At 44.4% G+C, this 26,050-nt stretch overlaps 1 protein-coding gene across 5 annotated transcripts in view; it reads right to left on the bottom strand.

Moving 5' to 3' along the window:
- Positions 1-3,490, bottom strand: part of ADCK1 (aarF domain containing kinase 1) — a 132,016-nt gene extending 128,526 nt beyond the window's left edge. For 2 of the 5 annotated variants that reach the window (XM_021099558.1, XM_021099561.1), the window contains exon 1: positions 3,365-3,490. The gene's annotated coding sequence lies outside the window, so the exon portion shown is untranslated. The remainder of the gene's footprint in view (positions 1-3,364) is intronic. The other 3 variants (XM_021099562.1, XM_021099559.1, XM_021099557.1) reach the window with 3 other exon arrangements.

Here is a 26,050-nt window from a genome sequence, read left to right as displayed (position 1 = left end):
CTGAGTTGTCTCTCATAACAGCACATCCTCTTTTTTTTGGGGGGGGAGATGCCCGAGGCTACCAGACCCTAAAACCTAAGCATCAGATAATGATAATCATAACTGACCTTTCATAGCCCTTTGCACTCTATCTCATGAGCTACTCCACACATCCTGGTGGGATGAGACAAATATTACTACCATCCCCAGGTAGAAATGAGGAAACCAAGGAGCAGTGAGCGATTGCCGCAGGTGGCTGGGCTAGTAAATGGCAGAGTAGACCTTGGGCCCTTTCTCTTTACAGCACATGACCTTCCTGAGACTCAGGACTCGGAGACCTCTGATCACCAACACTCTTACTTCCATTCTCAAGTAACCGCATCAGTCACTGTGGACAGGGACTATGATTTCTGACCCCCCACCACCACCCCCAAACAGTGTCAGGCACGGGGAAGATGCTGCTTGGCACCCTAGAAATCAACATGTCACAAGATCCACCAAAGCACCTCACTAGAACGCACTGATTCCGGGCTATGAAACATTTAGGAGATCTGTGTTATTGTCAAACCAAGGATGAGAATGGAATCCATCTGGTGGGACCCCAGGAAACAGACAAGCAAGTCATGAGACAAGGCAAGAGGAGAATCTGGAAAGTTCTACCAATGAAAAGTTGATAGTCAAATGAAACGCCATCCCTTGTACAGAACTAAATAGGGAACCAGGCATTTACCATTCACAGGGCTAGGCCTTTTCAGCTGCCATCCATCTGCTGCCTCCTCCCCATGCCACACTCCAGGACAATCAGCCTACAATCACTTCTCCCGGCTTGGTGCCCAGGTGAGAATGGCCAGAGAAGAAAGAATTTAGGGCTCTAATCCCATTAATCCCATAATGTGACCATAGCTCCTCCTCCCATTTCCTAGAGAGAATGTTAGACAAATGAGCAGTTTCTTTTGGTCTGCTCCCAAGACGGAAAAAACCCAGTAATACTCATAGAGTGATCAGGTTTTCAGCAAAACCTGGTTACAGAGGTGGATAAAAAGCAACCAAGATGGATGATATCGTCATGTCTCAGATAGACGCTGAGGGGTCGTCTAGTTGGCCTGAGCAGGTTTACAGCCTGCCCTACTCTGTAGATACAAATGTAATTCAGATATATACACTCCCTTTCCTAGTGCTTGATACCCAGCAGGTGATTCAATCAATATCCATTAAAGGGATCCCAATGGATGCCAAAGTCCCAGAGTAGATGGGGAAAAATCAATCTCACCCAGGTAAGGAACAGAATTCTCCACTCACTTTATCCAGAGATAGGAGGACTCAGGAAAAAACAGTGGAAAACCAAGCACAAAAAGTAAGTGGCAGGTAAGAGAGGGGAAAACCAGTGAGCATCTAACAGGAGAGGTACTTAAGCACTTAAACACTAAGTACCTAAACATGTCACCTAACTCCCACAACTGCATTCAGGGGTGCATCCTTTTGGAGTCTCACTCTACTGATGAGGAAGCTGAGTTTTAGAAAAGGTAAGAAACTTGGCTGGGAAACTAGTAAGTGATACAGCCAGAACTTGAACACACGTGTGTCTGTTCCCTCCAAGAGAGCATAGAGTGGATAAAAACAAAGCTTGCTAGGCCCTGAGGTGGGTCACTGGAGTGCCTCTAATGTGGATAGCTAAACCAAGATGGATTACTGGGGCGGGGGAGTGCCTGAACCAAGCATTGATCTCAGCTTATGGATCCCTTGTGTGACAAGAAAATAAGTGTGTATCAGAAAGGAAAAATATAAATGCTGCCAGCAGAAGTCAAATTTTACTTCCAGAGGGCTGCTGAGAAGCAGCCAAGCAAAAATACAGTAAAATTGGAGTTCTCTGGTGGTTCAACAGGTTAAAGATCCAGCGTTTCCACTGCTGAGGCACGGGTTCAGTCCCTGGCGCAGGGAACTTCCACCTGCCTTGGTCACCACCAGAAAAAAAAAAAAAAAAAAAAAGACACAGTAAAATACAATATGATGTAACCCAGGAAAACTGACACGTGTAGACTACATGAAAATCTGTCTGTAATGTGGGGGAAAAAACAGTGAACAAAGTAATAGGCACATGTTTAATATCACTACAAAAGTTAAACTGGCAAACCAGGATAGAAAGGCCTGTGACCAGGAGGGAAGTGTTGGTGCTTTAAGTTCACAGGATTTTTTTCCTACAAAACAGTGATAGTCAATAAATAGTATGTTCCCAGACCTGCAGCATCTGAATGTAGTAGGATCATGTTAGAAATGCCAATACTTGAGTTCCCATCGTGGCTCACGGGTTAATGAACCCCACCAGCATCCATGAGGACTCAGGTTCGATCCCTGGCCTTGCTGAGTGGGTTAAGGATCGGGCGTTGCTGTAAGCTGTGTGGTATAGGTTGCAGACATGGCTCGGATCTGGCTTGGCTGTGGCTGTGGTGTAGGCCGGTGGCTGCAGCTCCGATTCTACCCTAGTCTGGGAACCCATATGCCGCGGGAGTAGTCTTAAAAAGCCAAAAAAAAAACCAAACAAACAAACAAAAAAAAAAGCAAATATTTGCCTCCGCACTCCAGACGGACTAAATCAGAAACTTTCAGGATGGGGTCCAGCATTCTGCTGTAACAAGCTCTCCAGGTGATTCTGATGCATACTAAAGTTTGAGAGCTACTGCAGTAAGAAAATAACTTGAAGCAAACGTGTGAAGGCAGGTAAGTCTAACTCACTTTCATCTCAGCAAATATTTCCTCAACACCCACTAAGTGCCAAGTATTTGCTGAATTGAATGACTTCGTAGGTAGTAGAAAGTAAATGCCACTTAACCTAGGGAGAGAGCTGTACCAGGTGTCTTCTAAAGGTTGCTCTCCATACATCGGCTGTCATCAGCACATGTTTTTTGTGCTATCAGGAAACTCAGGGCCCTGCAACTGCTATAGACAAGATGTGCTCTGGAGCACGCAGGCCCCAGCGGATGGCACGGATATTAGCGCCCGCCGTGCTCTGGTCCAGGCCGCGTTCCATCCCCAAACACCTGCGCCGCAAAGCCCATAGACCACCTGAGCCGAGGACATCTGGGTGAGCCACCTGCTGCCTTCCCCCAGCTCTACCTTCACGCAGGGCTGCACTAAGATTCCGCAAACTGACGACCCAGGCTGGAGAGTCGCCGCAAGGGGGCGGGGCACTGACAATCACCCGAGCCACGTGGTCACGCGCCGAGCCCCGGCTAACAAGGTCACCGTCTGAGAGTTCGCTCCCCACAGGCGGCCCCCGCAGAGGCGAGCGCCCGGAGGCACCGTCCACACTGGCTCACCCGCGCTCCCGCGCCCCGCGGCCCAGGCGACCAGGTTTTGTGCCGGCCGCCGAGGAGCTACCCTTACTCACCCCCGTGGGAAACTGAGCTGCGGCGTCTGGCTTCCGGCCGCAGCCTGGCGGACGGGGTTCTCAGGGAACTTTGCTTGCGGCCGCTACCTGATTGCGCCTAGTTAAGCAGAGGCGCCGCGGGGCCTGCCGGGATTTGTAGTTCTTGGTTCCCCAACCCACGGGAACAAGGGCCAAAGAACCACCGCGGTCCCCCTGGAGTGCTCCACCCAGACAGGCAGAGGCATCACAGACGCTTTACCTGTCAGAGAGCCTATTTCTTTGTCTGAGCTGCGGACGCGAAGTCTTCCTGAAAAGTTATTTTCAAGAGGTTTTCCAAATTGGTCATAGATTTATGTTCAGTAGAGGATGGAGTAGTGGGTTTGTGTGCTTTAAACAAGGTATTAGGAGTTCACATCATGGCGCGACGGAAACGAAATCGACCAGGAACCAATTGGACTGGGAACCATAAGGTTGCGGGTTCCATCCCTGGCCTCGCTCAGTGGGTTTAAGGATCTGGCATTGGCCTGAGCTGTGGTGTAGGTTGCAGACGTGGCTCGAATATCCGTGGCTGTGGCTGTGGTGTAGGCGGGCAGCTGTAGCTCCAACTGGACCCCTAGCCCGGAAACCTCCATAGGCTGCGGGTGTGGCCCTAAACACACACACACACACACACACACACACACACACACACACACACACAAAAGTATAGGAACACAAAGAAGGGAGTATTAATTTTGCTCAGAAGATTTTGAAGTGCTTTGCAAACTAAGATCTGTCTTACAGGCTGAGAATCAAAGGTTGAACCGAGACTCCCCAGGAAAAGGATGTTGGGGAGCAGCCCAGGCACAGGAAAAGTTATATTAAAAAGTCTAAATATACAATATGCAGAATACAATAAAAGACATAAAGACACTTCAATTAAAATGGAAAATTTAAAACCACGAAGAAGGGTAAATATATTTAAAAATTGTTACCAGCATGCTAGCAGCTAACCGTAAGGAATGGAATGGGGCAAGTGGGGCTAAAGTGCTTTCAGTTTATACTGTATTTTTTTGTAGTATTTGAATTTATTACAATGAATGATCGTATAACTTTTATAATTAAAATTTAATTGCTTAGGAGTCCCCGTTGTAGCTCAGTGGGTTAAGAACCCGACACTATCTCTCTGAGGATGCCAGTTCGAACCCTGGCCTCACTTGAGGGTTAAGGATCCCTCATTGCAGCAAGCTGAGGTGTAGGTTGCAGATGCAGCTCAGTCCTGTATTGCCAGGGGCGACCCCTAGCATGGGAACTTCCATATGCTACAGGTATAGCCTAAAAAGATTTTTTAAAAAAATGTAATGTTTTAAATGTTTAAAATTTTATTTTAGCAGATTTCCAGTTCAACATGGTATGTTTAGTATACCCATTTAAATCCACACTTTCTTAAAATCCCATGAAAATGACAGGAAAGGAATAAAGAGTCATGAAACCCAAAAGGAACAAGAAAGGAGACAGCAAAAGATAGGAAAAATTTAAAAATAAATGTGGGAAACTCCAAAACAGATAGGCAAATGAGGCACTTTTAACACAAGCCAATGCCTGAGCTCCAGCCTTAGAAATTCTGATTTTAGAGTCCGGTTTGGGGCCTGGGCCTCTACAATCTTTAGAAAGCTCCCCTGGTGATTTTAATGCACAGCTTAGTGGAAAGGCTCTATCCAGGAGGCAGTGCAGGCAGATTAAGAGCAATGGTTTGAGCCTCCGTAGAATCACCTGGAGAGCTTTAACAGTCCTCCTGGGCTAGACCCTGGACCTCTCAAGTCCACTTCTGGGGATAGAATCCAGATATAAGTATTTTGCAGAGTTTCCCAGAACACTTCTGTACACAGCCAAAGTTAAACACCACTGATTTAAAGACTTGTGATTGAACTGTGTGACTCGAAGCAAGGTTTCTAATTTGACAGAGCTTTGATTTTCTTCCTGATAAAACGGTAGTGATAAAACAGTGGTTTCCCCCTTGATAAAAGATATTAACTATCATCTGTCCTACCTACTTCAGAGGAAGGACAGATTCTTGAGATGATCAAGTGACGTGGTGTGTGTGCTTCAGAAACTGAATATTGCTATGCAGATGTATCCCATTGCACTTAGAAGAAAACGCTACCTCTTTACACAACCACCCTTTTCTTCATGGCCTCTTCCCACTCCCTCCACCTCCAGCCTCTGTTTCTCAACCTTCTCTCCCCCAGCTTACACTAGCGTCCTTTCTGTTCCTCAACCTGCCAAGCTGGCTGCTGCCTTGAGGCCCTTACGGTTGCTGTTCCCCCATAATTTTAAAGGTCTGCTCTGCCCCAGCAATCTGTTCTCTCTTCCAATGTCACCTCCCAGAGAGGTCATCCCTGATCACCCTTATGAAACTACCACCATCCCTCCATATTCCCTGAGACACAGTTTATCTCCTTACATTACTCTATTACTGGTCAGTACTTGAAATAATATCATTCATTTGTTTAAGAGGGCTCTTGTCTGTCTCCTCCACCAACATGTAAGCTCCATGAGATCAGGGATTTAGATCCATGGTGCCTGCACACAGTAGGTACAAGTTGGGGGGATATAATGGTGAACAAAACAGGCAAGATCCTTGTCCCTGTGAAATGTCATTTGGCTGAGGTGGGGAAGGAGGAGACAGACAATAGAGAAGCAAAGAAATAACAAGATAGTTGTGTGATGTAATAAACCCCATGAAGGAAGGAAGCAGAGAGGTGTGGTAACGAGGAAATGGACAGAGGACAGAGATTGCAAGTCTTTGGAGAGAGTAGTCACACTCTTTGAGGGAGCTGCAAACCAGTGGATGAAGAAATCAGCCGTGGGGAGGATGAAGGAGTGTGTTCCAAACAGAGGGAACAGCAAGTGCAAGGGCCCAGCGTAGGAAAGAGCTTGGTATGTTTGAGGAACAGGAAGGAACCCAATGAGACTGAGCAGAGAGAATGGCATGGGAGGAGGTGGGAGAGGCAGAGGCTGGGCCCCACAAGGCCTTCAGTTTGGATTTTAGTCCAAGTACACCAGAAAGCCATTGGAGAGTTTTAAATTGAGATGGGATATGCTCAGAGAAGCTAAATAGAAAATGCACTGAGCAACCAAAGCCATTAAGGGAAACAACTAACTTATTCCAGAAGCTGCCAGAGTCCCAGTTATATTTCTGGGACAGCAAGGCCTGGGGTTAGTACATTGATAATTTAGAATGCTTGGTTTTCATTCAGGATGTTCTGTGGCTTGTCCCAGGGGTAGACCATCTGGGAAAAAGCATCACACAGCAGCCAACCAAAGGAAAAGCAAGAGAAAGCAAAGTGCAAGTTTCTCCCTTAAGGAAACAAAAAAAGTGTACTGCAGAGGAAGTAATAAGGGAACTGTGTCCTGTGCAGCAGGGAGAAGGCTTAGGGCCCTTGGTGAAGGAAGCACGCAAGCTGCACTGGCTCTCAGTAACATCCCAAATGGGAGCAATCCCCCACAGGGGTCCATCCACAGAGGCAGCAGCAGCAGCAGCAGCAGAAAGCAGTAGAGTTAGGAAGCCAGAAGTTCGTGTTAGCACCTGCCCAGGATTGAGAATGTTCCAATAGGACAAAGGCAATCAACTCAGACCCAGGGCCAGAAGGTCAGAATCCAGAGAGCAGTTCAGCATTTGCCAGAGGATCAGCAGGCTAATCCATATGCCCTATACATTTGTGTGCTTGGGTGGAAGGGCAGAAGTTAGGAGTTGGAGTGAGAGAGCAAGGCCTGCTGGCTCTGGATGCTTTGAGATCAACATCAATGACCAGGAAGTGAAATCTGCTAGGCCTGCCCCATGATGTGATCACACAGGCCTAGACTTGATCACAGGCTAAAGGGGTTTTTCCAATACCTGGGAGGAAGTAAATCGAGGTGAGTAATCTGGAATTAATTTCCAACCCAGGGGCTGGAGTGCGATGAAGAACAGGAATTTCTCATTTGCCTCTGACTGGCTAAGGAATCCCACAAAAGGCACATCACCCAAGTCCTTCAGTTTTCTTTCTTTCTTTTCAGTTTTAGTGAAATCTAATTGACACACCCTTCAATTTTCTTATCCGTCATAAGGGAGAGGAAAAATTCCCTGTGAAAAACAGCTGATATATCTCCTAAGGGTAAAAAAAAAAAAAAAAAAAAAAAACGCATAAATTCTTAACCAAATAAATGTATTAAAAAGTATACATCCCAAATATGTATATAGTCTAGTAAATACTATGTATGGATATATATGCTATCATTTATCAAGATTGCCAGATGCTAGTCTAAGTGCTTTAAGTATATATATTTTTTCATATAATCCTCATGGCATGTAGGATAGATATCATTATTACCCCCATTCTATCGTTGACCAAACTAAGGTACAGAGAGTTAAGTGACTTGTCCTTGGTCATGCCAGTGGGCAGTGCTGGGACCCCACCCCAGGAGTCTGACTCCAAAGCCCGCACTCTGGAATGGGCAGCCCCCTCTGGTCACAGGGGTATTTGGAGAGGAAATCCTTTGAGGCAAACATCTGGGGCCAAAGTAAACTGCACCCTGAGGTCTTCAAGCAGCTTTATCAGGTAATAGGCAAGCTGTGTCAGCAGTAACCCTTTATTACCAACCATTAATTGACCACAGCTCTCAGATTAAGAGGCATGATGAGCTAGAAGTTAGAGAGCTGGGTTTCTGTCCTGCCCATGCTACTAATTAGCAGCTGACCTTGGATTCGTCGTTTTCCCTTCCTAGGATTCAGGATCCTCTTATGCAAAGTAAAGGGAATTTGGAGTTCCTGGTGGCCTGGAGGTTAAAGACTCAGCATTGTCACTGCTGTGGCTTGGGTTCAATCCCTGGCCCGGGGAACTTCCATAGGCCATGGGTGTAGCCTAAATAAAGGAATAAATAAAGAAATAACAAAGTAAAGGGATTCTATGGGCAGAACTTTTAGGGCTCTTCCTGTCGCATTGCTTGATTCTTTGAGTCTGAAAGCAATGTCCTATCCCTTTAGACTGAGGTGCAGGCCATGCTTGAGTAAGTCCCTGTGCTGAATATCCTCTGTATCCTCCCCGAGGGCCCCTCCACCCTTCTCTGCCCTGCTCTGTGCCCAGGAGGCTGACCAGTACAAACTGCATCCCCAGAGCTCCACTGCCCTCCTTCTAGTTGAGTTTGGCCAGGAGCAAGCATGAGGAGCAGGCAGGGAGGGCAAAGGCGAGAAGGTCCCAGATGTACACACACACACACACACACACACACACACACACACACACCCCTTCATGTGTGCTCCTGCCCTTCCTGTCGCCACCTCTGCAGTGGCAGGGTTCCTCTCCGGCCACAGCTCTTGATGGAACACTTCTGCCCCAGCCTCAGCACCCACCGGGCTGCAGGAACACCACTCCCACACTGTGCCCCTTTAGACGGAGGGATGACTATGACTTCCTGCTATGCTAGTGCCCAGCTGCTTCCCTACAGCTTGTTGGTTCCCTTAACTCTCCACGCCACCTCTAAGCAATCCCTGCATTCAGTGCTCTAGCTTTAAACCCTAGAGTGTGCCATCTGTTTCCCATAGGACCCTGACTGCTGCAGCCCCCGGTGGCTTTCCTCCTGGTCATGGCCACCATCTCTCCACGTGTCATAAACCAATGTAGGAATCTCAGACTTCCTTTCAGAGTCCTGCGGGCATCCTCACCAAGACAGAGGACCTAGAAACAGGCACTTTCAGGGGCAGGGGCAGGATTCCCCAATTCTCCTACAGTGGTGGGAGCATCAATACCAATGTTCTACTGGCCAAAATCTATTTTAAAAGCAAACAAAACTGGAGTTCCTGTCGTGGTGCAGCGGAAGTACATCCAACTAGGAACCATGAGGTGGCAGGTTCAATCCCTGGCCGCGCTCAGTGGGTTAAGGATCCGGCGTTGCCGTGAGTTGTGGTGTAGGTCGCAGATGTGGCTCAGATCCTGAGTTGCTGTGGCTCTGGCGAAGGCCAGTGGCTACAGCTCCGATTAGACCCCTAGCCTGGGAACCTCCATATGCCACGGGTGAGGCCCTAAGAAAGGACAAAAGACGAAAAATAAAAATAAATAAATAAATAAATAAATAAAAGCAAACAAAACAAAAAACTCTTGGGCTCCTTTAAGAGAGGCAACATGGAGTCAGACAGACCCAGGTTTGAATCCCAGCTCAGTCTACTTACTGGCTATGAGACCTTCCTGTGCCTTAGGGTCCTCATCTATAAATTGAGGAAAATATTACCTGCTTCCCAGTCTTGCTGCAAGGATTAAATAGGAGAACCTATTAGAGGGCTTCGTACAATGCCTGGCACATTCTAAATAGATGCTCAGTAAATGTTAATTCCCTTCCTCTGTCAGGCACCTGGGAGGAAGAGAGAGGAAGCCACGAGAACAATTAGATGGGTTAAAGTGGCTTCTCTAGAAATACCATACCACCTCCTTCAGTTCTCTGATGGAATAGTCAGGGGCTGACATGGCCATGGACCAAGGCAGAAAAAAAAGAAAAGAAAAGAACAACTCACCAGGCTTTTGTCAAAAGAAAAGAAAAAAAAAATGCTCAAACCCAACTGCAGCAAGCAATTAGGGAACAATAGCTAAATACTTTCTATAATTAGAGAGAGAAACCATCGCAAATGATCAGAGCGCCTTTGTCTGCACTGACCCTCTTCACCCAAAGAATATCTTGGCTCATGTGAGATGGAGATTGGGGGTCTTTGTGTCTTTTTTAGTTTCCCCGAGAAATTAAATCTCACACCACCCATCTATTGCCAAGAATGGAGGGCAGCGGAGGCAGCGAGGACCCTGTCTGTCGTCAGAAAGAACGGCAAATGGAAAAGTGACACATGTCTAGGACTGAATCAGTCCTGAAAGAGGAGAAGCTCTTGAGCTTCGCCTGAGAATTCCTGACACCTTAGCCCTAGGCTGCCGTGGGGCAGGTGTGTGGGTTGGCGTTTCTGTAGGAAGAAGAGGCAAGATAGGTTTTGACAACCACCTCGCCTGCCCCTTTTGCTAAAATGCGGGGGGAGGGGTAGTAAATCCCTATTATTTTTGGACAGTGGATATTCCAGACAAAAGCAAAGCAAAAGCAAAGGAGAGGATATTTCCAAAAACATTCAGCTAGAGAACCGCTCTCTTGGTCTCCACAGAAGGACCAAGCTGGCTTCCTCACCCAGAATCTCTATTCTCCCAGGCCCCCGGGTGCTAACCTGTCATCCTTTTTATTTCATTCTTCTCAATCCCTTATCACTAACTCAGCCTCCTGACACTTCCTCCTGTAACCCTTCCCATCTTCCTCCACCTCCACCTTCCCATCACCACAAGCATCGTCAAGCTCCCCGCACATCCCATGTCTAGACTTTTCCACACACTTCCACCCCATTCCCCTTCCTCAGACTCCTCCCCTTCAAATGAAAACAGCACCTAACACACTGCAGTCACCATGCCATTCTCTACACGCAGACTTTCTAACTATGGTACAAGTGCCCCTGGTGGTACACGAGGTAATTTTAGATTGTGTGGTACCCACAGTTAGTGTCCTGCCCAAGTCCCCGTGACCAGGCCAGCACACCCATCACTCAGCTGCTGAGTGCTGACTGCTAAGAGCTCGCGGCTGCCTCATACTCCAGAAAATGAATGGGCTGAGGGGAGATACCTCCCCAGGAAATGTCTGGAAGGTTAGACCCTCGCACATTCCTATAACACGTTTTCAAGAAGATATCCTGTTTCTTCCAGTTCCCATGTGACTCAATGAGTTAAGGATCCAGCATAGTTACTGCAGTGGCCCAGGTGACTGCTATGGCTCAGGTTCGATCCCTGACCTGGGAACTTCACATGCCTCAGGCACAGCCGAAGAAGAAAGAGGAAAAGATGATGACAATATCTTGTTTCTTGAACTCTAGGGTGCCATCAGTTATTTCTTTGGGAGAAAACCAGGTCAGTCTGGGAAAATCCAGGACAACTGCTTTCAGGTCTGTGCGAGGCTATGGACCTAGTTGGCTCCCACTCCCTGCCTGGAAGAACAGTTATTGAGGGTCTACCACGATCCAGGTACCGAACCACTATTAAGCACCAGACCTTGTTTCGAGGATACTGATGTAAATGAGATGATGTCCCTGCCCAACTGAGAAGTCCATGAGCCATGGTAGACAAAGATTTTTTTTTTTAATTTACAATCCATTTTTAAAAGTGCTATATAGACAAATGTAAAGTAGGACTGTGGGGTGGGGAGCTCCTCTGTTCCTGCTACAGTGGAGCACAAAGAAATTCAGGATTCAGCAGCTGGGCTCCGGTGTGGACTCTCTCACTTCCTAGCCTGAGAGACCCCAGGCAAGAGACTGATGATGTCTGCTAGCAAAAAAAGAGCAACTGAAACGCCCTTTAGAACCCTGGAGAGATGTGTATCAACTTCATGGAAATTGACTCTGGATTATAGAATTGCTGGTGGTTTCTTTCTATTTTCTTTGGTTGCCTTTCTATTGTTAAAAATTTTCCACAGGAGTTCCCCATTGTGGCTCAGTGGAAACAAATCTGACTAGGAACCATGAGGTTGTGGGGTTGATCCCTGGCCTCGCTCGGTGGGTTAAGGATCCAGTGTTGCCCTGAGCTGTGATATAGGTTGCAGATGCAGCTCAGATCTGGCATTGCTGTGGCTGTGGTGTCAGCCAGCAGCTACAGCTCCAATTCGACCCCTAGCCTGGAAACCTCCATATGCCATAGGTGCTGCCCTAAAAAAAAAAAAGAGCCAAAAAAAATTTTTTTCCACAGAGTACAGCAGAAATTATCACAACATTGTAAATCAACTAAACTTCAAAAAATGAAAAAAAAATCCACAGAGAATAAAATCCTTTTGAAATCAGAAAAAGAGAAACACTAAATTTATTTTATTTTATTTTTTTAAGGCCACAGCTCCAGCATTTGGAAGTTCCCAGGCTAGGGGTAGAATTGAAACTGCAGCTGCTGGCCTATAACCCAGCCACAGCAACAACAACGATAGATCCAAGCTGGGTCTGCGACCTACACCACAGCTCATGGAGACACCAGATCCTTAACTCACTGAACGAGGCCAGGGATGGAACCCGCGTCCTCATGGATACTAGTCAGTTTCATTACTGCTGAGCTGCAACAGGAACTCCCTTCTGTAACTTCTTCAGGTGGACATAGGGCAGCATGTTCTCAGAGGAGAAAATGCAGACCTGAGTCTGTAGCCTCTCTTCGCTGCCCATTTTAGTTACTCACTTACATACATGGGCAGAACAAGCAAGGATTATTTTGATGCCCACAAATGTATAGATTATTATGAGCAATAGCATTAATCACATTCTCTTAAGACCAATTCTGGGACTTGTGCTGCCACAGATTCAGTGCTGCTCAACATGGAGCTGCTTATGTCACAGCTGCAGTCTGGTCATTATGTAGTTAGCTTTTTCTCTTTGGTGGCCGTTATCAGATGCTGAAAGATTCTGTGACTCCATTGTCCTAATCATTAACTGCTTGAGCTGCTCTTTTGTGACTCAGGGAAGCCTGGGAGACTTCAGATTTTCTACAAATAAGAGGCAGGAGACATGGAGGGGTCTTTGAACTTGGAGGGGCCCCACAGGGTTTGGCTCAGTTCCGTGAGATATATCAACCAATCACACGGATAAAACTTATTTGCATCTCAGGTCAAATAAGCAAACTCATGTGTGTTTGTGTGTGTGTATGTAAAGCAATAGCAAGAATACATTTTAAAAAACATGTAGCACGTTTTTAAAAATGCTCGACATCACTAATTACTAGAGAAATGCAAATCAAAACTACTGTGAGGGAGTTCCCGTCATGGCGCAGTGGTTAACGAATCCGACTAGGAACCATGAGGTTGCGGGTTTGATCCCTGCCCTTGCTCAGTGGGTTAACGATCCGGCGTTGCCGTGAGCTGTGGTGTAGGTTGCAGACGCGGCTCGGATCCCGCGTTGCTGTGCCTCTGGCGTAGGCCGGTGGCTCCAGCTCCAATTCAACCCCTAGCCTGGGAACCTCCATATGCCGCGGGAGCAGCCCAAAGAAATAGCAACAAGAACAACAACAACAAAAAAAAAGACAAATTTACTAATGAAATTGATGCCCGAGGAGTTCCTGTGGTGGTAATGAACCCTACTAGTATGCGTGATGACAAGAATTTGATCTCTGGCCTTCCTTGGTGGGTTAAGGATCTGGCGTTGCTGTGAGCTGTGGTGTAAGTCTCAGCTCTGATTCAACCCCTAGCCTCGGAACTTCCATCTCCCACAGGTACAACCAAAAAAAGAAAGAAAGGAAGGAAGGAAGGAAGGAGGAAGGAAGAAAGGGAGGGAGGGAAAGGAAGGAAGGAAAGAAAGAAAGAAAGAGAGAGAGAGGGAGGGAGAGAGAGAGAAAGAAAGAAAGAAAGAAAGAGAGAGAGAGAGAGAGAGAGAAAGAAAGAAAGAAAGAAAGAAAGAAAGAAAGAAAGAAAGAAAGAAAGAAAGAAAGGGAGAAAGAAAGGGAGAAAGAAAAGAAAGGGAGAAAGAAATTGATGCCTGAGATTTGCTTCAGAAATAATCAGGAGAGGGAGTGGGAAAGGTCTGATGGGCAAGACTGACCCAGTGTTGAAAATTGGTGGTGAATTCATCAGGTTCATTTTTTAATAACTTTTTTTATTTTTGAATATCTTTGAAATTTTCATCAATAAAATATTCTGGAAATTCATGGCTCAAACTTGAAAATTTCAGAAGAGTAAAAGAAGAAAACTAAAATTATTCATAATCCCACCCTGCAGAGATAATCACTACTATCATTTTACAGTATATCCTTCTTGACTTTTAAATAATATATATAATAGAAATCCTGCTGTGAATATTGTTTTGTAATCTGGTTCTTTCACTTAAGATAGTATTTTTTCTTGTCATTAAAATTTCTAAAACATTATTCTTAATAGCGGCAAAGTATTTTAGTTCCTAACATTTATTAAATCAAAACTCTAGTTTTGCTGCTAAAAATTTTTTTTGCTGCTATGAACATCCTTGAAAACCTTTATTTGCGTGCACCACTCATTTTCAAAAAGTAAGCTTAGTATTTAAAATACTATAAACATATTCAGGTATTAAATACGTACCACCAAACTTCTCTCTAGAAAGTCTATCCATTTATGTTCCTAACAGTAATGAGGTAGAATTCCCTTTTCCCCCAAAGCTTTACTCTTCTAGAAGCACTTAGTTGTCCCTATTTGATTAAAAAAAAATCTAAGTCAAAAGAGAAATTTTTTTTCTTCTTTTTAGGGCTGCACCCACAGCATATGGAAGTACCCAGGCTAGGGGTCAAACCTGAGCTGCAGCTGCCAGCCCGTGCCACAGCCACAGCAACACGGGATCTGAGCTGAGTCTTTGACTTACACCACAGTTCATGGCAATGCTGGATCCTTAACCCAATGATCGAGGTCAGAGATCGAATCCGCATCCTGGTGGATACTAGGCGGTTCTTAACCCACTAAGCCACAATAGGAACTCCCAAAAGAGCATTTGATGTATGTGCTAGAGACAGACAAGACTACCTTTGAATGCTATTAGCTATGTGACATTGGGAGAGTTACTTATCCCTGGTCCTGGGAAAAAGAATAACATTGGGAGGAGTTCCCATCATGGCTCAGTGGCTCAGTGGAAATGAATCTGACTAGCATCCATGAGGACGAAGGTTCAATCCCTGGCCTCGCTCAGTGGGTTAAGGATCCGGCATTGCCGTGAGCTGTAGTGTAGGTTCCTAGATGTGGCTCAGATCCTGCATTGCTTCAGCTGTAGTGTAGGCAAGCTGCTACAGCTCCAATTTGACCCCTAGCCTGAGAACCTCCATATGCCCCAATTGTGGCCCTAAAAAGATTAAAAACAAACAAGAATAACATTGGGAGGTCATAGCCACTGAATAAGGTCATAAAGGTCATGATATATTATCTGTAAATGTCTTAGCACACTGACTGGCTTGGCAGATGTTATCTTTAACTATCATCATTGTCATTATTACCGTTATCACATACTATCTTCCCATAGAATAAAATTCATATTTTTGTGACAGCTATTTTCCTTTTCATGAAGAGGCCTTTTTTACTGGTTCTTGCATTCAAGTCTGTATTTAAAATAGCTTGTGGGTTAATTAGGATGCATTTGGTTGGATCCAAAAGAAACCCCACATTAAGCTCATAGAGCTGCAGCACCCAGAGTTACGAAGGATTCAGAAGACGTGGTCTGACTGTCTGCAGTGAGTCCTTGGTTCTGCCCTTCTCTAACCCCATGCCTAGAATAAGACAGCTGTCAAATAAAAGAGACACAACTGAGTCTGTATACTTCTTTGCTCACTTCCAGCTGGAAAAATAAAGAGCTCCTGCCCACTACCCTCCAACTAGATCTTGAGATGTATACGGATTGAGAAAACTGTTTTTGTTTTTTTATTTTTTTGGGGGGGGGTTGTTTTCTTTTGTTTGGTGGAACCTGATAACTAATTCTCAAGGTAAAGAGCCAAAATGCAACGCACCACTGAATAAGCAGAACAAGTGAGTGGATTTGCTGTAACAGGAACAGAATAAAGAGCTCCCAGGCAGATCTACACACATGGATCCTTGCTACTTGACAGAGGTGGCCTGCAGAGCAGTGAGGAAAGAACAGACTTTTTAATAAATGATGCTGATAAAATTGAGTATCCATATGTAGAAAAAATGAAATTGCACTCCTATCTCACCTCATACACAATAGACAATTCCAGATGGAACTGACCTAAGTATAAAAGGGAAAACCATAAAGCTTTTACAAGGTAATACAAGAAAGCATGTTCGAGAACTTACTCTTAAGACAGATAAGAATTTCTTAAACAGAACATGAAAAGCACCACCATAAAAGAAAGGATTCATAAATGTGCTGAAGAATTAAAACACCTTATTCATCAAAAATACCACTGTTAAAGCAAAAAGACAAACAAAGCAATAGAAAATACTTTCAATAGGAGTTTCTTCTGTGGTGCAACAGAATCTGCAGCGTCTCTGCAGCCAGGATGCAGGTTCAATCCCGGCCTGGCACAGTGGATTAAAGGATGCAGCATTGCTGCAGCTGGAACATAGGTTGAAACTGCTGCTCGGATCTGATCCCTGACCCGGGAACTCCGTGTGCGGTGGGGCTGCTAAAGAAAGAAAGGATGAAAGGGAAGGGAAGGAAAGATTTCCAACAGACAAAGCACTAGTTTCCAAACCACATGAAGAAGTCTCACAAATCAACAAGAAAAGGGCTTATCAACCAGTATGAAATGGACAAGAGACTTGAACAGGAACTTCACAAAAGAGGAAATCAAAGACGCTCCCCTCATCAGTAATCATGGAAATGCAAATTAAAATCAACGCCATCATTACATACCAGATGTAAAATTTTTCATGATGAGTACAGCAAGTGTTGGAGGTGGGAGTATAAACTGAATCACCCACTTTGGAAAACAGTTTGGCATTATTTGGAAATAGGAAGATCCGCATACCCCATGACTCAGCAATCTACTCCTAAGTGTATACCCTAGAGAAACGGATGCACAAATATTCAAAGCCTCACTATTCATTAATAACACCCATCTGAAAACAGCTCAAATACTCATCAACAGCGGAACAAAGTCTTGGACAAGTTTGCCATTACCCTCTCAAATAAAAGTACTTAATTAGGCCTTTGTGGTCCAATGGGTTACAAACCCGACTGGTGTTCATGAGGACGCTGGTTGGATCCCTGACCTCGATCAGTGGGTTAAGGATCTGTCATTGCTGTGGCTGTGGTGTAGGCCAGCAGCTGCAGCTCCAATTCAACCCCTAACCCAGGAATTTCCATGTGGCGCATGTGCGGCCCTAAAAATAAATTTTAAAAAAAGTAAAAAAAGAAAGAGTATTTAAATAATAATGGCTAACCTTTTTTATGAGGTGTGGTTGAATAACAGATAATCTTATTGGGCACTTAACATGAGCTAAATACTGTTCTAGGATTTAGATATATAAATAATCATTACAAATACTAATAAAGAACTTTGTATGTGCCCGGTACTGTTCTGAACAGGCTTCATATATTTAGTCTTTTTTTTTTTTTTTTTTTTTTTTTTGTCTTTTGTTGTTGTTGTTGCTATTTCTTGGGCCGCTCCCGAGGCATATGGAGATTCCCAGGCTAGGGGTCCAATCGGAGCTGTAGCCACCGGCCTACGCCAGAGTCACAGCAACGCGGGATCCGAGCCGCGTCTGCAACCTACACCACAGCTCACGGCAACGCCGGATCGTTAACCCACTGAGCAAGGGCAGGGATCAAACCCGCAACCTCATGGTTCCTAGTCGGATTCGTTAACCACTGCGCCACGACGGGAACTCCATATTTAGTCTTTTTATCTTCACACTTAGCCTCTGAAGGAGGTGCAGTTATTATCCCGATTTTTTCTTTTTTTCTTTCTTTCTTTTTTTTTTTTTTTTTTTTTTTTTTGTCTTTTGTCTTTATAGGGCCGCACCCGCAGCATGTGGAGGTTCCCAGACTAGGGGTCTAATCAGACCTGTTGCTGCCGGCCTACACCAGAGCCACAGCAACGACAGATCCAAGCCACATCTGCAACCTACACCACAGCTCACCACTGAGTGATGCCAGGGATCAAACCCACAACCTCATGGTTCCTAGTCGGATTCGTTTCCACTGCGCCATGATGGGAACTCCATATTCCCATTTTTTCAAATGAGGAAATTGAGGTCATTCTTGAGGTAACTTGTTCAAGATTACACAGCTAGTAGTGGTAAAGTTGGGAGGCTGTCTTCATGGAGCATAACTAGAAAAATCAGCAGATAAGGAGTTAATGAGTAAAGAGGGGCTCAGGAATTTAAAAAAAAAAAGCAATAGGAGGAGAGAGGCAAAAGTCCCTTGTGTTTTCTATTTATCTCAGAGTAAGTCTGAAGAAACTTGGAGCAGAGATTTTTTTTTTTTTTTTCATGTTAGGGCCACACCTGCAGCATATGGAGGTTCCCAGGCTAGGGGTCCAATCAGACCTGCAGCTGCTGGCCTACACCATAGCCATGGCAACACTGAACCTGAGCCACATCTGTAAGCTGAAGCTTGCAGCAATGCCAGATCCTTAACCCACCGAGCAAGGCCAGAGATGGAACCCACAGCCTGACAGGCACGATGTTGGGTTCTTAACCTGCTGAGCCACAATGGGAGCTCTGGAGCAGAGATTTTTTTTTTTTTAGTCCCAACTTTATTGAGATATAATTCCCCATACCATAAAACTCACCCTCTCAAAGTGTACAATTCAGTGGTTTTTATTATAGTCCCAAAGTTGCACAACCATCACTATTATTTAGTGTTAGAAATTATTTAAGATTCCAAAAAGAAACCTGTACGAGTAGCAGACACTCCTCTTTCCCAGTCTCACCTTCCTGTCCTCCCACCTTAGGCCCAGGCAACCACTAATCTACATTCTGTGTGGATATGCCTATTCCGGACATTTCACATATGTGGAATCATATATCATCTAGGCTTTTGTAACTGGCTTCTTTCACTTAGCATAATGTTTTCAAGGTTCATATACGCTACATCACGTATACGTGCTTCATTCCTTCTTATTGCTGAAGAATAGTCCATTGTATCATGCTTTGTTTACTCATTTGGCAACTGATGGACATTTAGGTTGTTTCCACATTTGGGCTCTTATGAATATTTCTATGGTGAACATTGTGTACAAGTTTCTATATGAGCATATGTTTTCACGTCTCTTGGGTACATACCTAGGAGTGGAATTTCTGGGTCATACGGTAACCCTATGCTGAACATTTTGAGGAACTGCCAGGCTCTTTTCCAAAGTGACCACACTATTTTACATTCCCACCACCAACGTATGAGTTTCAATGTCTCTACATCCTCTCTGGCACTTGTTATTGACTGCCTGCCTGAGTGTAACCACCCTAGTAGGTGTGGAATGATAGCTTATTGTAGTTTGGAGCAAATTTCTCCACTGTAGGTTGAACTTGACTTTGAAGAGTCGCTTCCACCCTCAGCTTTCACGCAGCCTCTGCCAAGTCTCTCAGGCCCCTGATGCCAAAAAAAAAAAAAAAATCAGCTCAGTCTACAGACTATGAAGAATGTTATTCTTCCTATGGGCTAAGCCTAACCATTCAAACAGGCTTCCATTCTCATGTTGAGAATTGTCATAGGGCTGTTGTAAGAGTTAAATGAGATAAATAGGCACAGAGGAGCTCATCAACAAACAGTAGCTATTCTTATTGCCCCAGTATGTCCCCTTAGGGTTACTAAATGCTAGCCATCCATACCCACATAGGCTCCTTAGTACACAGACAGGCATATTTTGGTGGAATATCTTGTTACAAGACAAGAGAAAAGACAAGGAAATAATGTAAAGAGTCACTTCGGATATCAGATGGCTGCCTTCTGAGCCAGCAGCACACTTGATAGGAATGAAAACGATCAAAATAAATGACAGTGCTCAGGGCAAGGGGCAAATTGTTCCCCTGCCAGGCTGTTCAATAGAAAAAGGAATAGTTATCTTGGGTCTAAAGCTTCATCCCCACTGGAGCCTTGTGTTTCAAATCCCCTTAAGGTTAGAGCCAACTTTCAAAAAGAATAATTAAATCTAGAAAGAAATGGGGTCAGCGGGTCTCACAGTGGTTTCAAAAGGGAAGTCTCCAAGCTGGAGGAGGGAAGTAGCTGCCAGCAAAGCTGCTTTCCTGCATATTAACCCAAAGGATTGCTGGGTCCCAGGAAGGAGATATTAGGCGCACATCTCACCACATACAAGTCGACCTAAACTTAAAGTTATCTGCAGTCAAAAAATTGATTCTGTTCATAAATTGATGCATTTCAGAACATTTTTGACTTGCTTAATTAAAAATATAGTTATATTTAGTAATCATATAAAAACAGAAATTGCATTCATGATAAAAAGAAATTAAATACCTAAGAATAGACATCCTAAGAGATATGTACAATCTATATAAAGAAAACTTCAGGAGTTCCCATCGTGGCTCAGCAGTTAACAACCCGACTAGCATCCATGAGGATGCAGGTTTGATCCCTGGGCTCACTCAGTGGGTTAAGGATCCGCCTTTGCCGTGAGATGTGGTGTAGGTCGAAGATGCGGCCCGGATCCTGTGTTGCTGTGGCTGTGGCGTAGGCCGGTGGCTACAGCTCCGATGGGACGCCTAGCCTGTGAAATTCGATATGCTGCAGGTGCAGCCCTAAAAAGCCAAAAAGACAAAAAAATAAATAAATAAGACAACTTCAAATTTTTATTAGAAGAGATGAAAGACATTTTTCTTTTTTACAGCCGCACCTGAGACATATGGAAGTTCCCTGGCTAGAGGTTGAATCGGAGCTGCAGCTAAGGCCTATGCCACAGCCACAACAACATGGGATTCAAGACACATCTGTGACCCCTGCTGCAACTTGCAGCAATGCTAGATCCTCAATTCACTGAGTGAGGCCAGGGATCAAACCCAAATCCTCAGAGAGACAACACTGGGTCCTTAATCTACTGAGCCACAATGGGAACTCCTGAAAGACAACTTTAATAAGTGAAAACCTAAACAGTGTTCCTGAGACATAAAGCTGTAAAGATCTCAAAATTAACATATGCTCTGGGTGTTCCCATCATGGCTCAGTGGTTAACAAATCTGACTAGGAACCATCAGGTTTCGGGTTTGATTCCTGGCCCCACTCAGTGGGTTAAGGATCTGGCGTTGCCATGAGACACAGCTCAGATCCCGAGTTGCTGTGGCTCTGGCGTAGGTCGGTGACCACAGCTCCAATTAGACCACATGCAGTGGGTGCGGCACTAGAAAAGACAAAAAAAGAAAAAATTAACATATGGTCAACTCAATGACAATAGTCCTACAAACTGTTTAAAAAGAACTCAAAAAATTCTAAATTTTATTTTAAAAATGAATAGAGGGAATATCATACTTTTTCACTTACTTTTATTAATTTTACATTTTGACTTTGCTTTTATACCTTTATTGAAATATATTCCGCATTCCATAAAATTCACCTTTCCAAGTGTTACAGATCAGTGGTTTTTGGTACATTCATAGAGTTGTGTCAACATCAACACTCCAAAAAAAACCCCTGATACCCATTAGCAGTCACTCACCTTTCCCATCCCTCATCTCCACCCAACCCAGCCCCAGGTAACTATTCATCTACTTTCTGTCTCTATTCATTTGTCTATCCTGGAAATTTTATATGGAATTATACAATATCTGGCCTTTTGTGACTCATTTCTTTCACTTAGCATAATATTTTTAAGGTTTCTGTAGTAAAGGATTTAACCTTGCCTAAACAGAATTCTGGCCTTTGTCCTCAGCTTTGGGGAGGTAAGGTCTAAGCTCTTGAAATGTCATGCCTAATAAGAATGTCTTTGTTTCCCTGGTAGCCCTGAGTCACCAGATAGTCTAATAATATGATTTAGGGGGGAAGCTGGCCACATCAAATAGTCTTAGAGTGGGGGCTGACCAAAAAGACCAACAATTCGATTTAACATGGGGGCTTTAGGTCACAGTTTCAGAAACGTCTGGAGGGGCTGAAGACTGAGCTCAGCCACACAGGTAATCAATCACACCTATGTGATGGAAGCCCAGTAAAACCTCTGGATTCCAAGGCTCAAATGAGCCTCCCTGCTTCCTGTAGCACAGCGATGCCAGGAGAGAAATGCTGTTGGGCTACACAGAGAGAGGACAACTGAATGCTCCATGCCTGGAATCCTTCCTTTGACTAATTTTAATCTAGATCCTTTTCCTGTAATAAACCATAAAATGTGTTTAACACCTTTCAGTAAGTTCCGTGTATCCTTCTAATGAATTATGAAAAGTGAGAGTAGCTTTTGGAATCCCCGAATTTTCAGTTAGAAGTGATGGTAATTACTTTTCTTTTTTTATGGCTGCACCCACAGCATATGGAAGTTCCCAGGCTAGGGGTCAAATGGCAGCTGCAGCTGCTGGCCTGTGCCACAGCCACAGCAGCTTGGGATCCAAGCCACGCCTGTGACCTATACCACAGCTCATGGCAACACCAGATCCTTAACCCACTACACGAAGCCAAGGATCAAACCTGCATCTTCATGGATAGTAGTCAGGTTCTTTTCTGCTGAACCACTATGGGAACTCCCCAATCCTTTCATTAAAAAAAAATTTAGGAGTTCCCGTCGTGGTGCAGTGGTTAATGAATCCGACTAGGAACCATGAGGTTGCGGGTTCGGTCCCTGCCCTTGCTCAGTGGGTTAACAATCCGGCATTGCCGTGAGCTGTGGTGTAGGTTGCAGACGCGGCTCGGATCCCGCGTTGCTGTGACTCTGGCGTAGGCCGGTGGCTACAGCTCTGATTCAACCCCTAGCCTGGGAACCTCCATATGCTGCAGGTGTGGTCCTAGAAAAGACAAAAAGACAAAAAATATATATATATATTGTGAAGGCATATGAAAGGCTTCTAATAAGGAAGAATAGTGAGGTAGGGCAGTGCTACTCTTCACCAGGGAATAAATATAAATAAATAAAGCAGCAATAACTAAAGCCTAATGACATCAGAGCATAAAATACTGGCATTGCAATAAATAAAAATATGAATCATAAAGGAGAATAGAATGTTAGTTGGAAGGTACCCTACAAATAAAATTGAGTTTAATTGCCTCCTTTATGAATGCAAAACCTGAAGCTCAAGAAGCTTAATAAATATTATTAAAGCCAATTAAATTAAGTCCAAAAAATAATAATTGTTTTTTGAGTGCTTACTCTATCTTGGCCACTGTTCTAAGCACTTTACATGATTAACTCTTTTAATTATCCCAACAGCTTTATGAGAATAGGTTATACTTACTTTCCCCATTTTTTTGGTCAGCAAGAAACTTAGGGAGAAGTTAAGTGACTTGCTTCACAAGGTATGTCACTTGTGGATACATAGTGACAGCTAGTGAGCAACCAAATCAGGCCCTATATTCTCTGAGGATGAATCCCTCTCTCTATCTGGGATACCAAGAGTGGAGTGAGATGATTGTTCCTCGTAACTTGGAGCATCACCAGTTCTGGCCTGCACCGGGCCTCTATTACAAACAGGCAGCTGCTAATTACCCATGATAATGAGAGAAGGATGCTGCAAGGAAGATCCAGCACAGCTGAACACAAGCCCCGTCCCCACAAACCTTAATAAAATACTTGGCCTTGGGGTATAATATCATATTATTTTTGCAGTAGATTTGCCTTCTTAATTATGTTTTGCTAAGATTGCTATTAAAATCAGTTGCTATTCTACACCCCACGGACAAGGGACCACAAATGGTAGAAGTGCTACACATGAATATGCCTCTGTGAAAAATGAGAGCAGGGAGTTCCCATTGTGGCGCAGTGGAAATGAATCTGACTAGTATCGGTGAGGATGCGGGTTTGATCCCAGGCCTTGCTCAGTGGGTTGGGGATCCGAGTTGCCATGGGCTGTGATGTAGGTTGCAGATGCAGCTCGGATCCAGTGTTGCTGTGGCTGTGGTGTAGGTCAGCAGCTACAGATCCGATTTGACCCCTTTCCTGGGAACTTCCATATGCCATGGGGGCAGCCTGAAAAAAGCAAAAAAGAAAAAATGAGTTTGGACTATAAAAGCTCTTCCCCACTCTTTCTTTCAATCCTACATCCCAGGCCTTGGTCTATATCTTACTGATTTCCCATGTTAATCATTTTAACCTTTTCTTCAGTGACCTCCTTAGTCTCTCATCACCATAGAAACCCATTCTGCCTTAAGAATAGTCTTTCTTGCGAGTTTCTTTGACCCAGGCCCTCTACAGCTAAGTCCTCCTTCAGCTCCAAATCACATGCTGAATTAAGTCAAAGCTCCTTGATCTTGGTTTCGGGACTTTCTCTAATTTGTTCCTCTTTTATTCTCTTTTTAGAAATAATACAATCCTGGAGGTTAAAGCAGATCACTGTCAACCAAAATATTAAACTGTAGTAACTAATATATTTACATAATACTTTAGATCTGAGTAAAACTTATTCACCTACATTACCTCAGTTTAGTCTCATAATCACCCTGTGATATGTACATAAAGGAGGTAACATGATCAGCATTTTAAGTTTGATGAAATTGGAGACCAAACAAGTTTAATGTCTTGACCATGATAACACAGCTTACTGGTGAAGCAATAGGTTGAATTTATATCTTCAGACTATCAGATCATGCTTGTTACACTAAACAATATGATCAGTAATCCCACATTTACCAAAATGCTATTTTTCTTTTGGCTTACATCTTGTAGCAGGCAGAATCCCAAGATCTCTCCCACGGTCTCCTCCCATCCCACCTCCAACCTCGGTGTACGGCCACACAATAACCCTGGGGCTTTGAATATGATGAGAAATCAGTCCTCTAATTGTGATGTTACATGGCACAGTTGACTTTATTTATTTGTCTTTTTAGGGACGCACCAGTAGCATATGGAAGTTCCTGGGCTAGGGGTCAAAGTGGAGCTGTAGCCTCCAGCCTACACCACAGCCACAGCAATGCCAGATCCTTTAGCTCACAGAGAAATGCCAGGGATCAAATCCCCATCCTCATGGATACTAGTAAGGTTCTCAACCACTGAGCCACAAGGGAACTCCACAGCTGACTTTAAAATAAGAAGATTATCTAGGGGTTCCCACTGCGGCACAAGGAGGGGCAGTGTTTTGGGAGCACTGGGACACAGGTTCAATCCCCGGCCGACACAGTGGGTGAAAGATCCACGGTTGCAGTAGCTGTGGCTTAGGTCTCGACTGTGACTTGGATCTGATCCCTGACCCTGGGAATTCCATGTGCCATGCAGGGCCAAAAATGAAATTAATCAATTAATTATGAATAAGGAGATTATCTGGGTGGGTCTGATCTAATCAATGAGCCCTTTAAAAGCAGAGTATTTTCTCAGGCGATGGCAGAGGAGAAAGTCAGAGAGATATGCTCCAGCTGGCCTGGAAGAAAGCAAACAGCCACGATGTGAACAAACCTCAAGAGTCACATGGAAGGGCCTGAGTGTGGCTTGTAGAGGGTGAGGGTGGCCCTCACCAATAGCACGCGACCAAACAGGGACCTCAGTCCTATGCCTGCAACAATAGGCATGAGCTTGAACATGGATTTTTCTGCAGAGCCACAGCCTGATGAGAATTCAGGCTGGCCAGCTCAAATTGTGATTTCAGATTTATGATACCCTGAGTGAAGAACCCATCCATGCCAGCCTTCTGACCCACAGTAATGTGAGCTCATAAATGGGTGTTATTTTAAGCCACGAAGTGTGTGGTCATTTGTTGTACAGCAATAGAAAACAAACACATCTTCTATTCCCTTGCTTTTCTTAAAAATACACATTTTATGAAACCGCCATGGCTCTAGGATCCTAAGACATGCTCTGTACCACAGCAATTGTAGAGTAAACGTTGCTGATGCTGAATGAGGCTAAGGAGTCCCTTCTAACAGTACGGTAGTAAGAATTAAACCAGGCATTTTTTTAATTTTACTTTTTAAATTGCCATACAGTAAAACTGACCTTTTTGGTAAACAGGCCTATGAATTTTAGCACATGCATAGTTGCGTATAATCACCATCACAAACAGGATGCAGAACAATTCCATCACCCCCAAAATCTCCTTTTTGGCCTCAGTCTTTCACTTACCTCTAATCCCTGGCAACCACTGATGTGTCCTCCATCATTAGAGTTT

This window comes from Sus scrofa, chromosome 7, assembly GCF_000003025.6.
Source record: "Sus scrofa isolate TJ Tabasco breed Duroc chromosome 7, Sscrofa11.1, whole genome shotgun sequence".
Lineage (NCBI taxonomy): Eukaryota > Metazoa > Chordata > Mammalia > Artiodactyla > Suidae > Sus > Sus scrofa.
This window is presented reverse-complemented; position numbering and strand designations above follow the sequence as displayed.